The sequence below is a fragment of the Danio aesculapii genome, chromosome 23, assembly GCF_903798145.1.
Source record: "Danio aesculapii chromosome 23, fDanAes4.1, whole genome shotgun sequence".
NCBI lineage: Eukaryota > Metazoa > Chordata > Actinopteri > Cypriniformes > Danionidae > Danio > Danio aesculapii.
The window spans coordinates 21,140,385-21,154,560 of record NC_079457.1 but is presented as its reverse complement, the minus strand read 5'-3'; positions in this window follow the sequence as shown (position 1 = coordinate 21,154,560).

The following is a 14,176-nucleotide window of genomic DNA, read 5'->3' as shown; positions in this document are numbered from 1 at the left end:
TCCAAATATTCTAAATATATACAATTATTTTTATTATTATTTATTTATTTTACAAAATATAGCAATAACAAAGAACAATTTATAAGGAAAAACATTTATTTATTAAATACAGAGGGTTATAAATTCATAATTTTCAAATTCATTAAATATTTGGTTGGGTATGATTTTTTTCTTAGAGATATGAGTAGTTTTAGTTGGTAAACGTGCATTAAATTAATCAAAAGCAAACTTTAAGACAAATAAATGCTTTTCTTTTCTATTCATGATGAATCCCGAAGAAAAAAAAAAACAAAAAAAAATTACTCATACACTCAAAATGTTTAATTGAGGGCAGGATTTCCATCCAATAAACTTGTTTAGCACCAACTTAAAAAACAACTTTTCACACAATTACATACAATTGAGTTGGTCCAAAATGATTTCATCAAATAAAAGTCATTATTTGACTACTCAGGTATGTCTCATGTAAAGCTCATATGTCTCATGTAAAAAGGAGAGATAAGTAAAAGAAGAAAAAAGTTGAATAGATGAACAGATGATGTTTGTGGTAATAGGGTGGGGAAAAAAATAAGCTTGTGCTTCATCCCGCTCCTTTTCGACCATGTTGAAATGTATTTTTGCTTCAAGAATTGTTTTATGTATAATTTTTCTGTTCAAAATAAATAAATCAAATCAAATCAAAAATTTAAATACATTTGTATTTTTAATTTAACAAACTCAAAGGTCTGATAATATCATGTTTGTCTATTATGTGTTGTACATTTCAAAGTCTCTTAGTTTTATTTGAAGTTATCGAACCAAAGGAGTAATTTTTAAGCGTATTTCATGAGTTCCACACACAGTTGATTGAGACTGATCTCAGAACTAATTTTAGAACAGTTATTGCTCACTGAGCAAAGCAACATACTGCATTTTTGCTAATTAAGCAGCCAACACCCAACGCATGCACTGTAAAAAATCATATGATCACTTAGCCCTGACAGCATATGTTTTTAGGTCATTGTAACTTATTAAACTAAGTTAATCATGATCTAACTTAATTTTATAATTTTGAGTCAGTTTAACATAATATAAGTTCAATGGACTCATAAAGTTAATTTGATTCAGTTTAAAAATTTACGACAACCAGGAGTTTTTTTACAGTGTGGGTGCTTCTGCAAGATGGTAATCTCTAACAAGTTTTTCTAATAACTTTAAACACCTGAGATTACTTTATTGTCAACATTCCTCTGTCTTAATTCAATCCCATGCAAAGCATGCTGGGAACTACAAATCCCCCAACCAGGTAGTTGTACCAACACAATTTCTTCATGTTCTCTCAACACAAAACGCTTAAGTTAACCTAATGGTTTACAAATTTAAGTGGACTGAACAAATAAATTGGCCAAAGAAATGACAAGAATTGTGTTGTTTCAGCTCATTTGAAACAGGCTGTTTGAACAAGTATCAGTAATCAATTTTTTAAGTGTATGAATTACTATAACTAAAGAATTATTGTTAACTGAAATAAATAACATGCTTGTTTTAAACTCACCTCTGCCTTGGCTGCATTATTCATTTGAATGGGCTAATTTTTCAGGTCTCGTTTTAGGTGACAGCTGTCTGCTGCTGAGGCTGGCAGAGGAAATATTGGCTTGCTTTTTTTTCCAGCAACTACCTAAAATAAAATGAGTCTATAATTAGACAATGCCATTCTAGAGGCAGAGAGAATGGCCATTCCTGAGCACATGTGTTCATCCTGTGCTATTGCTAAACAAATATAAAATCTTAAATTTACCAAAGATAAACTGGAAAAAATGTCAGGAAAATACATAGATCCATAAAGAAATCTGTATATGTAACCAACAACAAAGCTTTATCATAAAAAATGTGTCTAGATACCGATTGAAGAACTCACTGGACATAAGCTCCACAAAGAGAGAAATAAATCCATAAAGTCTGAACTGAATTTGTGAACATTCTATTTTCCCATTTGTCAAAGTTCAAAGGTGTGTGGGTGTGTGTGTGTGTGTATGAATGTGGTGATAATCAATCCCAGGCTGCTCAGGTTTGGTGATATGGTTTCATTAGGCGTCCGGGGCGAGTGCAGAGTCTTTGGCAGAGATTAGGACGGCCTGAAACTCTAGCCTGGCCTCGCTGTCCATACAGAGCAGGGGAGAGGGGTCAGATGGATTATTACTGCCTGTTTCAGATGTTTATTATTCCTATTCTATCTCTAACAGCTGAAAATTGGAGAATTAAGCAGCAGCCTGGGGGATCAACGCAGAGGGGTTAAATCCAGCACTTTGGCTGTGGAGAAAAGACATTTCTTAGCTATTTAGGCTCTCTGCTTGCACACAGTTGGAGTCTGAATCAATGGAGGAAGACAGAAAGCAAGGCGGAGAGAAAGAAGCTGAATGGGATTTTGTTTACCCTTGCTTTTCTTTATTGTTCTACTATGAAAAAAAAAACTTTTAAGTTTCCGTTTGTCTCATGGTATGAAATTATGGTATTAATAAATAACTTAAGTAACTGAATAACTTAAGTAACTGAAGTTTTATTTCCATTTTTTATGTTTTAATTAAAAATTTATGGCAACTTTGAATGACGGATTAAAAACAGACAAGCTTTTCTTGTGTGTTCCCCAAAAGTTTTCACAATGTTGTCTGAACAATCCCTTTTTGTTCACACGGATCTGTAAAACGCTGTATTATTCATGTTAGATCTCCACTCATGCATATCTATAGACTAAACATTTAATACATAAATGCATGATGTCGCCATTTTCACAAAATCATGCTTTCATATTCTACATGGAGAAAGCAATAACATGTTGAAAAACTATATTTTATCTGGTATGGTTTTGAGTAAAATGATAAAGCTGCCATAGAGCGCATTGATTCAATAAGTGAAATTGTTCTCTGACATTTTTATTGCAGGTATGTGCTTTAAGTCCAAACATTTTCCAGAAATGGTTTAAAATGCTCATTTTTAACCACCGGAGTTACCCCTAGAATGAAAAGCTTGGTTTTTATCATATTTGAAATGGCCGTGAATATTAATTATTATTAATTAATATGAATTAGTTCTGCTCTGACACTACATAGCTCATGTCAGTGCCTGATGCTCACACAAACACACATACAAGTGAGATACACAAGTGCAAAATATTAATACTACAGTTATTAAAATATTTTAACAAATTGATTAGAGTTGTTGTTAAATGACAATCGTTTCCATCTTTTCATTTATTTCAGCATGAAGGAGTGAGTGAATGAAATGTAATGAAAGTTTGCTCCTAAGTGTGTTGTGGATGAAAAATAGGTCAAATTATAATCATACTCGACAAAAGGTGCTGATAGAGATGCATTTAGAGTTGTATTTTGTAGTTTTAACACATATGAAAAACAGAGGTAATATCAACCTCTGCATAAACAGAAGTGTATTGCCATCCTTTTACTCCATTAAAATCACAACATGAGCTGAGTGATATGACGTGATGCATAAATGTACATAAAACACTAACATTCTGTAGTTTAACGTGTGTTTGTTGCCACATTACAAACATAGATGCCAGATTGCACAATACACATGCTGAACTAACAAAATATACATTTTGGCCCGGTTTACACTAGTACGTTTTAGTTTTATAATGGCGTTTTAGAATGAAATGAGCGCAAAGATAATTTAATATATTAATTAATGTAACCACGTACACTGATTCTGCACATTTAACTGATTGCTTGCCTTTATTTCCTATAATGTATAAACTTATTGTACGTTATACCTTTATAATGGCCATTATTGATTATTAAAACTGATATTCAGCAAAAGAGAGGGTATGTTTCGTATTTTCAATGAGAATGAAAGGAGGCTGTTATGTTATAGGCCTCTTCAGCATTTGCAAAAAGCTTCGTTTTCGCCGCTCGAAAGCTACGGTGAAGTGTGGACAGACGGTGTAACAGTAGCAAAACTTATGCGTTTTAAACCTAAAATGTATTAGTGTAAACAGGGCCTTAAACAGACATTACGTCTCTTCGGAGGCACTGAATAAATATATAATCCATCTCTCCTGAACTTTGTATTCTGACGTCGAGCTGTGATGAGATCCTCAACACCTAAGTGCTCACTCAAAAAAATATTTTGTTGCTTGTTCAAACTACTTATTTAATATGGGTTGAATCAACACAATTTGTAAGCTTTTTGGGACAACTTAATTTTTTTATGTTCACTTAAATTTGTAAAAAAATCTTGGCCTAGATTTTACACTGAGGCTCACAATAGACGTTACAGTCACCAGCGATCTAACTACTGTAGGTAGCTGGAGAACTACAAATCCGCCACATATACGAACTACAACTTTCAGCATACACCGCACACACACCGGTTCCTCATTGATCTTCCTGATTACACACTCACACAGCCACAGGATTGTTACGGACTGATTGCGTAAACTTTAAATACAGCCCACACACACATCTTTGCTGAGTCTTTTTTACCTGTAAAGTTAACATTACAATGCATTCTCTTTTGCCTTGTTCTAGTCGTGTTTTGACCCTTGCTTTGTTTTGTTGTTTATGTTGTTTGCTGCCTGAATCGACCAATCGCCTGTTATTTGTCTGTATGCAACTGTTTGTACCCGCTGAGCATCGCCTCTCTGACATCTCTTAATAAATCCTGCATTAGGATCCGCAACTCCGTTGTTCAGCAACCTCACATGACCATAGGTCTCTTCCATGTACTGAACTCTTTTTATTCAGATATGCATAGGTGTGTATATATACATTTCATTCTATGGCACCTTTAAGTAATATTTTTCTACAAATTTCAGATAGTATTTCTTCCAAATTAGAAAAAAAAAAGTGTCATTTAGAGCATTTATTTTCCAGATAATGACAATTGGTCAGAATAGCAAATGTTTTTTTTTTTCTTTACTTGTGAATGTCATCAGTAATACACAGAATAAAACACATTAATAGATCTATTATTAATAGAATAATGGCAGTGTTTTAAGTTCCACATCATTACAAAAACTGAATCATCTGGTCATTTAACAAAACCATGCTGATGACAGACTTTAGCTCAGGCTTTTCAGAATGACAAAGGCTGTGTTCTCACTTGACAGGTTTGGTCTGACTGAAACATACTCTGGTGTGATTGCTCTGTTAGTGTGGTTCATGGTTCATCTGAACCATGATGCGCAACTAACATTTCTGTCTGCCTCTAAACAAACTCTGGTGGGGTTTGATTTAACCATGAAAACCACACAGACAAAAAACATCCAGTCAAACCAAAAACATGACATATTATCACAAGATGCTACCATAAACAATGAAGAATGCTCAAACATACCTGCTTTTTAACATCATTAACACAAGGTTGCTCATTACTGTTCAATTCAGGCTTATTAAACTCATCAACAGAGCTTCATTTGTGTTTAGACTTTAGCTTTAGTATAAAAATCGTCAGTGTGAACCCTAAACAAGCTGGGAACAAATGTGTATTTTTTTGCTTCTGGTCCAGACCAAAAAACAAATGAGACGGTCAATTGGACAATCTCTTTAGGCAAAGTCATTCATTTGTTTTTTGTGAATGATGGAATTGAATAATTTCTTTGTATATGTTTTTATCTCATTAAAAAAATTGTGCCTCAATTTAATGCAAATGTGCATGCAACATCCTAAAACGTGTATAAAATATGTTGATGAAAACACAACTAAACTCTAAAAATTGCTAGTTTTTTAATCCAATGTTGGGTTAAATAATGGGCAAACTCAACCGTTGGGTTAAAAGGAGTGATTTAAATTTAATTGAACAAAATCAACCCAACACTGATATTTACCACCAGGCATTTTTTGAGTCTATTGAAGCCTCTGCAGTTGAAGGGGTGGAATTAATTTCAGACCAAAACACCAGAAGCAACTGGGCTCCAATTTTTACGCCTTACTTTCCCACAGACGCCCAGTCACGTCCAAGCAAGGCTGCTAATCTGGCTGGAAACATGTGACAGGCCCATGGAGAAACATGAACTTTCTGTGTAGTCCAGGCATGGCATTCAGAGCAGCACAAAGGTCACTTATGATGAATTTAGATTTTAATGCCATTCCAAAAACAACATATACATGCTCAGTCTTGTTTTAGACTGGTGCCTACCAAATTATTCCATGCAATATACTACAAAAAAAAAATTAAATGATTAAAATAAAAAGGTTAGTTAAGTTTTAACCTAATTTAGAAGTAAAAAAAAAAAAACATGTTTTAAGTCAGTTTAATGCTTTGTGGCTCAAAAGTTTTTTTCTGCTTAAGACAGAGTTTGGATCAAATATACAATAAAATCTATACAATTTTGAAACATTATTACATTTTACATGGACTGTTTCTAAAGCTTAATTTAAATGGACTTGTAAGGTTAATTTGATTTAATTTACAAATTAAACTCCAACCACTCATTTTTTCCGGTGTGGTTAGCTAAAATCAGCGTACAGAAATATGCTGTTAAAGAGTTGAGGGTAAGTGTGTGGTTTTGGGTTTTTTCTTCTCATATGAGAGAGTCTCTAATTAAAGACAGAGGTGGGTTAATCCACTCGCTGCAGGGGTGAACTCTGGTAACTGTGGCAAACCACTCGCATTGTTGCCATTCATGTGTGACTAAACAAGACCGCAATTGTGTGTGTGTGTTTGCGTGTGTGTATGTGTGTGGGTCTGTGTGTATTAAATATAGCTATCACTTCTTGTTTGCTCTTATAATTGCACGTCACGTCAGAGTTTTTAAGCTCAGCTTAATCTCCCACCAATTTAACTGTCCTACAGAGATCACTTGTTTAGGCAATGGTAGGAATTACTATAGTAAACTAAATATATTCTTTACAAATATTTTTGCTATACTTGAAATAGAATTAATGTTAATAAAATTTTAAAATGAATCAAATTAAAAAGTTAAATTTCATTTAGGCAAAAACGTTTATTTCAGTTTGTTGTCAAAGTAGCATTTTCTTTATTTATTTGATCTTGATATTCTATATAAATACACTAAATAAAAAGTTAATAAAGTCTAGATATACAATACTGCATGAAAAAAATATATATATGTAAAGTATTTTTATAATAGAGCAACAAATGCAGTTAAAGGCAAAATTATTATCCCTCCTGTGAATTTTATTTCAGTATTTCAAGTGATGTTTTGCAGACCAGTGAAACTTTCTCAGTATTTCCTACAATTTTTGTTATTTGCTATTTATTTTAGCTAGAACAAAGTTTTTCCTGAATTTTATGGTCAATGTTATTAGCAATTCATAACTTTTTGATTTAGTGGCTAATTTGTATGAATTGATACGATCTTATTTGTACAATTTAGTACGATTTGCTTATCCCTCAATGACAGTTGGGTTTAGAGACGGGGTTGGGTGCCATGCCTCCTTTTTAAAATCGTACATTTTCATATGACTGAACTCATTCGTATTAGCCACTAAACTGACAAAACATAAAATAGTTATGTTTCCTCATAAGATCAGGCTGGCTCTACAATTAACAACACACTTTATAACTTTCATTTACATTTAAAAAACACATAAAAAATGAATGTTATCCTCAGAGAACTTCCTGACCCCAGAGCTATACATGGCGTATATACAGATTAATGACAGTTTAAAGCAATGTGTTTTGTACTTTTTGTTAAATTAAAAAGTAAAATCCGTGTCCATTCAGATAATCTTCTTTTCCTTTTCTTCCATGTGTTCAAAATAATCAGCATATTTTAATCGCAGAAATGTAAGGCTCTGCTATCTTCTTTGTTTCCGCATTTTCTCATTGTGTGCAGGACTTAACATGACTACGTTCATTTTAATTCAGCATTTTATTTTTTAACCCTTTTATTTCCACTACGATTTAAATATATATATATATATATATATATATATATATATATATATATATATATATATATATATATATATATATATATATATATATATATATATATATATATATCTTTGGTTAAATTGTGTTCATTAAACCACTCTAAGCAATATAATTTTTTGTTTTGTTTTAATGAATACCTAACCTTGAATAGATGCCAAACCTGTGAGGACTTTGAGGACAGTCTTAAACAATACACAAACTGTTCTTATTTACTGTAATGATCAGATCACTTATATATACAGTATACACACATAAACAACCTTTTCTTTTTAAATACAAACCTTATTTTGTACAACTGCAGGTTAACTACGTATATATAGCCTAGAGTCAACTTAACCTTTTGTAAAATTGATTTGAAATGAAAATTATTGGGGAAAGCACTGTTCAAATAAACTTGAATGGAATTGAACTTAATTGAACTGAACCTATGGACAAAAGGTCAACCAAGTGGTTACAATGCCAGTTAAACTTGTGTTACATTTTTTAAAAAGTAACTCAAATGTTATTACCTAATTTTGAAAAGTAATGCGTTACTTTGCTTGTTAATAAGAAAAGTAATATAATTACATAACTCGTGTAACTTGTAATGCATTACCCCAACTGGTTATTAGTCCCTTTAAGAATGTATTCCTGTTTCGACCGGCTACAGAACAAACTACTGTAATATCCAATGACTGACAAATTAATCAGAGTTTTTTCTGAATTTTATGGTCAATGTTATTAGTAGTGCTGGGGAAAGTTACTTTAGAAAGTAATGCATTTTATTATTGAGTTACTCCCCAAAAATATAACTAGTTGCTTTTTATGGTAAGTATTACATTACGTTACTTTTCGGCTATACTTTTGCGTTACTTTTTCTGACCTGGCTGAGACTGGATCTGTTTCATAACTTGCAGGGGGGCTTTTTCTTTTCTTTTTTTATTATAGAGGAGCTCTGCAATTAACAACATACTGTATAACCTTCTCTTACCTTGTTACTTAGAAAAGTAAATTATTATGTAACTCAAGTTACTTGTAATGCATTACCGCCAACTGGTTATTAGCCCCCTTGACTGGCTACAGAACATACTACTGTAATATCCAATGATTGTCAAATTAACAAAGTTTTTCCTGAGTTTTATGGTCAATGTTATTAGCAGTGTTGGGGAAAATTACTTTATAATGTAATGAATTACAATATTGAGTTACTCCCCAAAAAAGTACCTAGATATTACAGAACAAACTACTGTAATATCCAATGACTGCTAAATTAACCTAACTTAATAACTTAACCTAATCATTAACCTAATTTAATAACTTAGTTAAACCTTTCAATTTGAATACAAGTATCTTGCAAACTAACTAGAAAAATATGTACCATTGTCTCCGACTTTATTACACTATAAATGGCCTATTTGAAAAAATAGGCAAATATTATAATCTATCAAGTCTATGTAATTCAAAAGAAAAAGAAAAACAAGATAGATGATGGATAAACAGATGCAAAGAGACAAACGGACGGATTGCACTTTACAAAGAACTGCATATTTCATAAACTATTTGTACTTCTGGAAATCTAATCTAAACCTCAGAAATGTCAGCTCTCAGCCGAGCACACAGAACAAACAATGCAGTGTTTTTTTTCTTCTCCCTATAGACAACATGTGAACAATGCATTTTGCTCTGTGTGTCACTTGATCTGCAGTGTGTGAAGGCTGGATGGGCCGTTGTGTCGGGATAACGTTTCCAGCAGCTCATCCCTGTCAGGAACTCTAAATATAGCAGAGCGCGGATGAGTCCCGGACAGAGAGATGGACGTCCTGCAGCTCATTCACACTTGCATGATTCATGAAGTTCACAGTTGCCTCTCAGATGATCAATGTCACTGTACTTGGCAAATCACAACGCCACTGTTTGCTGTTCAGCCGCGCACTGTGTTTACACTGACTGTAAAAAGGCATAAACAGAAAGTGTTGTCTGGCACTGTTGATTTCCTTTCTGCTTCACTGTGATTGATTGTTTTAGAGCAGTGAGTCAGTCGACGTATTGATCACAAATGATTCAGTTTGCAAAAAAAAAAAAAGAAAAAAGAAAAGGTGCTTTATCAGATGCACAGCGTTAAGCAGAGCTGCTGATCAATGGCTGGAGTTTGTGAGGTTGAGCTATGGACTTTAAATAATTTAATTTGTAACAATTATTATAAATATGTAGAAAATGTAAGAAATATGACTAATATATATATATATATATATATATATATATATATATATATATATATATATATATATATATATAAACAAATATAGAAATTCGCCAGGTCTTGAAAAGCTTCTCAAATGATCAATGCTTTGAATCGCTTTAGTCACGTGACCTGGGTGTTTCGGATCACGCTTTGGTACAGTGTTTCGAAACACTTCAGGATCTCGACTCTGTGTCGAAACGTTAGTTTCACGCCAGCCATCCCTACTCTTTTGGACTGCTCTGAATGATACTGTTTGGTCCTGTGTTTGACCATTGCCTGCTTGACTACTGTTCTTAATATATACTGCTCGTGGATTCTCAACATCGTTGTCCAGCACCCTTGTGTGACAAATACATATCACTATATTATTATTTAACTTTAAAATGTTTTTTTGTTGTTGCAATTTTACTTTATATAAAAATAAAATATTTTTTTTTCATTTTGTAAAAAAAAAATAAATAAAAACAATATTATTTGATTGTGGTTTTCTTTGTTTTGGGAAAAAAAAAACGAAAGTTACAACTTTTATTTGACAAGTTTTTAATCATCCTCAAAAAATAAAATAAAATAAAATAAAATAAAATAAAATAAAATAAAATAAAATAAAATAAAATAAAATAAAATAAAATAAAATAAAATAAAATAAAATAAAATAAAATTAAATAAAATTAAATAAAATTAAATAAAATTAAATAAAATTAAATTAAATTAAATTAAATTAAATTAAATTAAATTAAATAAGACAAGTAAAGTAAAAAGACAACAGTTGCAGAGCTGGGGTTCAAACTCTGAGACGCTGCAAACACTGCATATTGCATATAATTGCAACAGCTGTGATTCAATAATCATGCTAAACCATATTGTATTATCAAAAAAAGTTGCACAATATAGCTACAGGCCCTGCATTCCCCTATATGAAAATGTTGATTGACAGCAGAGAGCCTTAAGCTGCAATAAAGCGAGTCGCTGAGGCTCTGGAGGAGGGGGAGCTGATGGAGCCAGAATGGCGTCTGGAGCGAGAGACGGAGACGAGACCCACACACACACTGCATGGAGAAACTGTGCTGCTGGAGCCGACCAGTAAAGCTGACTTCAGCATACGCTTCATAGGCTATCAATAAATGTGTATTAAAGCCGTGTGCATTTTAGTACAACATCAGAATCAAGAGCAGAAGCCAGAAGGTATAATAAAATAACAGAAAATGAAAGCCACTAACAGGTGTCCTCATTCAAGCATTTGTTTGCCTTTTAAAACAACGAGGAAAAAATGCCAAATGCATAAATTAAAAAAGGCATGAGAATTCTTCAGCAGGATAGCACTCACAAATCAAAGTTCCTGGAAGCAAAGAAGGTCAAGATGCTCCAAGATTGGCCAGCCCAGACACCAGACATGAACATTATTGAGCATGTCTGGGTAAGATGGAGGAGGAGGCATTGAAGAAGAATTATTACAGTATTATGTACTCTTAAAGGGATAGTTTACCCAAAAATGAAAATGTACACACAATTTACTCACACTTAAGTGGTTCTAAACTTTTATCATTTTTTCTTGTGTTGAACACAAAAATAAATGTTAAAGAATGTTTAGGGGGAAAAGCAGCTACTAACATCCATAGCAGGAACAACAAACACTATAAAAGCCAGAGACTGTTTTTTCCAATTTAAACACGTTTGGAACAAGTGAAGGGAGAGTAAACAGAGTAAAACAGAACTTTTCAGAGTAAAACAGAACAAAATTTTTAACTATTCTTTTAAATAGCATTTTGGTATAATGTTTGGTAATATTTTTACTATTTCCTATTTTATGCTTGTAATTTCTTATGCTTTCCATTTAAAAAAAAATATTTGTTACTTCAGGACAATTTAAAATGATACTCTTGTGCTTTTTTGCATATCTCACACATTTGTGGACTAATATTTGTTAGCAAACATGAATGCATACACATATGGACACACTATTGCAGTATGAGAAGAAATCGTTGTTTTCATCTGAATGTGAATGTTAATGCAAGTAAACTGTGTTCATTTTTGTCATAAAATGTTTAGAGAAATATAGACTTTTTTGTTAGAAATAAATAAGGTTCATCATTTTAGATTGTTTTTAGCGGTCATGAGTTATACGTCTGAAATTAATGTCTTTATACGTCTTTAAATACATTTCAGTGATTCCACATTACATATATTTAAGTAGTGCATTTTATTATCTTTTATATTTTTAAAATATTTTGTTAATTATTTTTCTGTAATATAATTGATTTTATAAAAATACAAAACATGGCAACACTAAAAACCTTTTCACATTTGCTCATTAAAAGTTCAGACACAATAAGGTTTTAATTGTGGACGCATTCGGTTATGGCTGCTTTATAAAACAACAATTCTCAGGTTATAAATGAACCAGGAATGCAAAAAATAAAAGTAAACAAAAGTATTTCATATGTTTTGAGGTTTAAATACATAGCCAATATTTTAAGTTGATTGAAACTTTTGAATTAATAAATAATTTGATGATGCAATAAATAAATAATATAAAAATAGTAAATAAAAATACTGGTATTGTTAAATTCATATTTTGGTTTTAGTACAACTTTTGATTGATTTAAGGATTGTCCTTTGAGGATTTGATCCACCAACTTTGACTACTGCATCCATTTCAATAAATAAGTAATAAGTTCCAATAAGTTTTACAATCAATTCAATAACCTGTGTTAATTCAGTTATTATTAAATCCTGCTGAATAAAAAGAAAATCATTAACACTAGCTTTATACAGTTTGAAAATGTTAAAACATATTATTATACACTCAAAAATGACGTTTGCTGCTTATTTAAAATGAGCTTAAACTACACAATTCTTAATGTTTTATATTCAATCCACTTAAATATTAAAAACTGAGTAAAAAAGTTAACTTAATTCCTTAATGTTGTACCAATACAAATCAATTGTGTGGAACCCAGCATTTTTACAGCGTATGCAAAACTGAACATCATCCATATTAACTACAGTATATACATATATATTAACTAATAATAATTCTCAATAATTAAACCTTTATTACTGTACATGTTTTCTGTGCCAATATACTTGAAAAAACCTTTTCATACTTTACCCACATTAACCTTACTAATGCATTATTACTATTACCGTTGAATAATATTGAATAAAAAACAACAAACAGCGAATACTAGAGGTGTGATGAGACGCTTACTCAATGAGACAAGACTCAAAATTGGGTTACACTATTTTAAATAAATCCTCAATGAAATACATGAATGGTAAATATATTTTATTAAACTGAAGAAAAATAAATCCAAAAATCCAAAAAAATATTTAGGGACTTTTATTAAATAAACTTGTAATGAATGGTATTTTCTCTGTTTTAATGAGTTCTATGTAGTAAATGACATGCCAACATCACAACTCATAAGACAACTTTTCACCTCGATTAGAAGTCTTGTCATGATTTAATCTCGCGAGATCTTGTAACACGAGATCTCAACACACCCCTAGTGAATACAGTAACAAATATATCTCATTGTCAGTTAATGCATCAACTAACAGCCAATAAACCTTATAGTAAATTAATAAAATTAACAAAAGCTGATAACGTGCTTTATTTTCCATAAAGCACAAAACAGACACCAAACCATTGCTGCAAAAAAAGGGAATACAGAAACACCTGAGAAAAAAAAAGCGTCTGATGACTGAAGCAAATTGATCTGTTCAATAAAGGTGTTTCTTAGTATCAGCAACCTTTTTTCCTTCCACCCCCCCCCCCCCTATTTTCAATTGCTGACCAGCGGAAAAAGATAAATGTGCTCGATTCAGCCTCCAGCTCTGGATCCGGAGCTCACATTAACTTTCTAATAGCTTCTTTCCTTGGGAGGCAAGACTCCAATTCAGCGTATCATGTTATATGAATGAGATTCCTATAAATGCCAATATTTATGCACATACATTTCAGCCCTCGAGAGTCTCATTGTTGCTGGTATTGAAGCAGAGATGGAAGCAGACGTATTCAACAGATGTGTCAAGGTCTGTGTGTAAATGCGTGTAAAC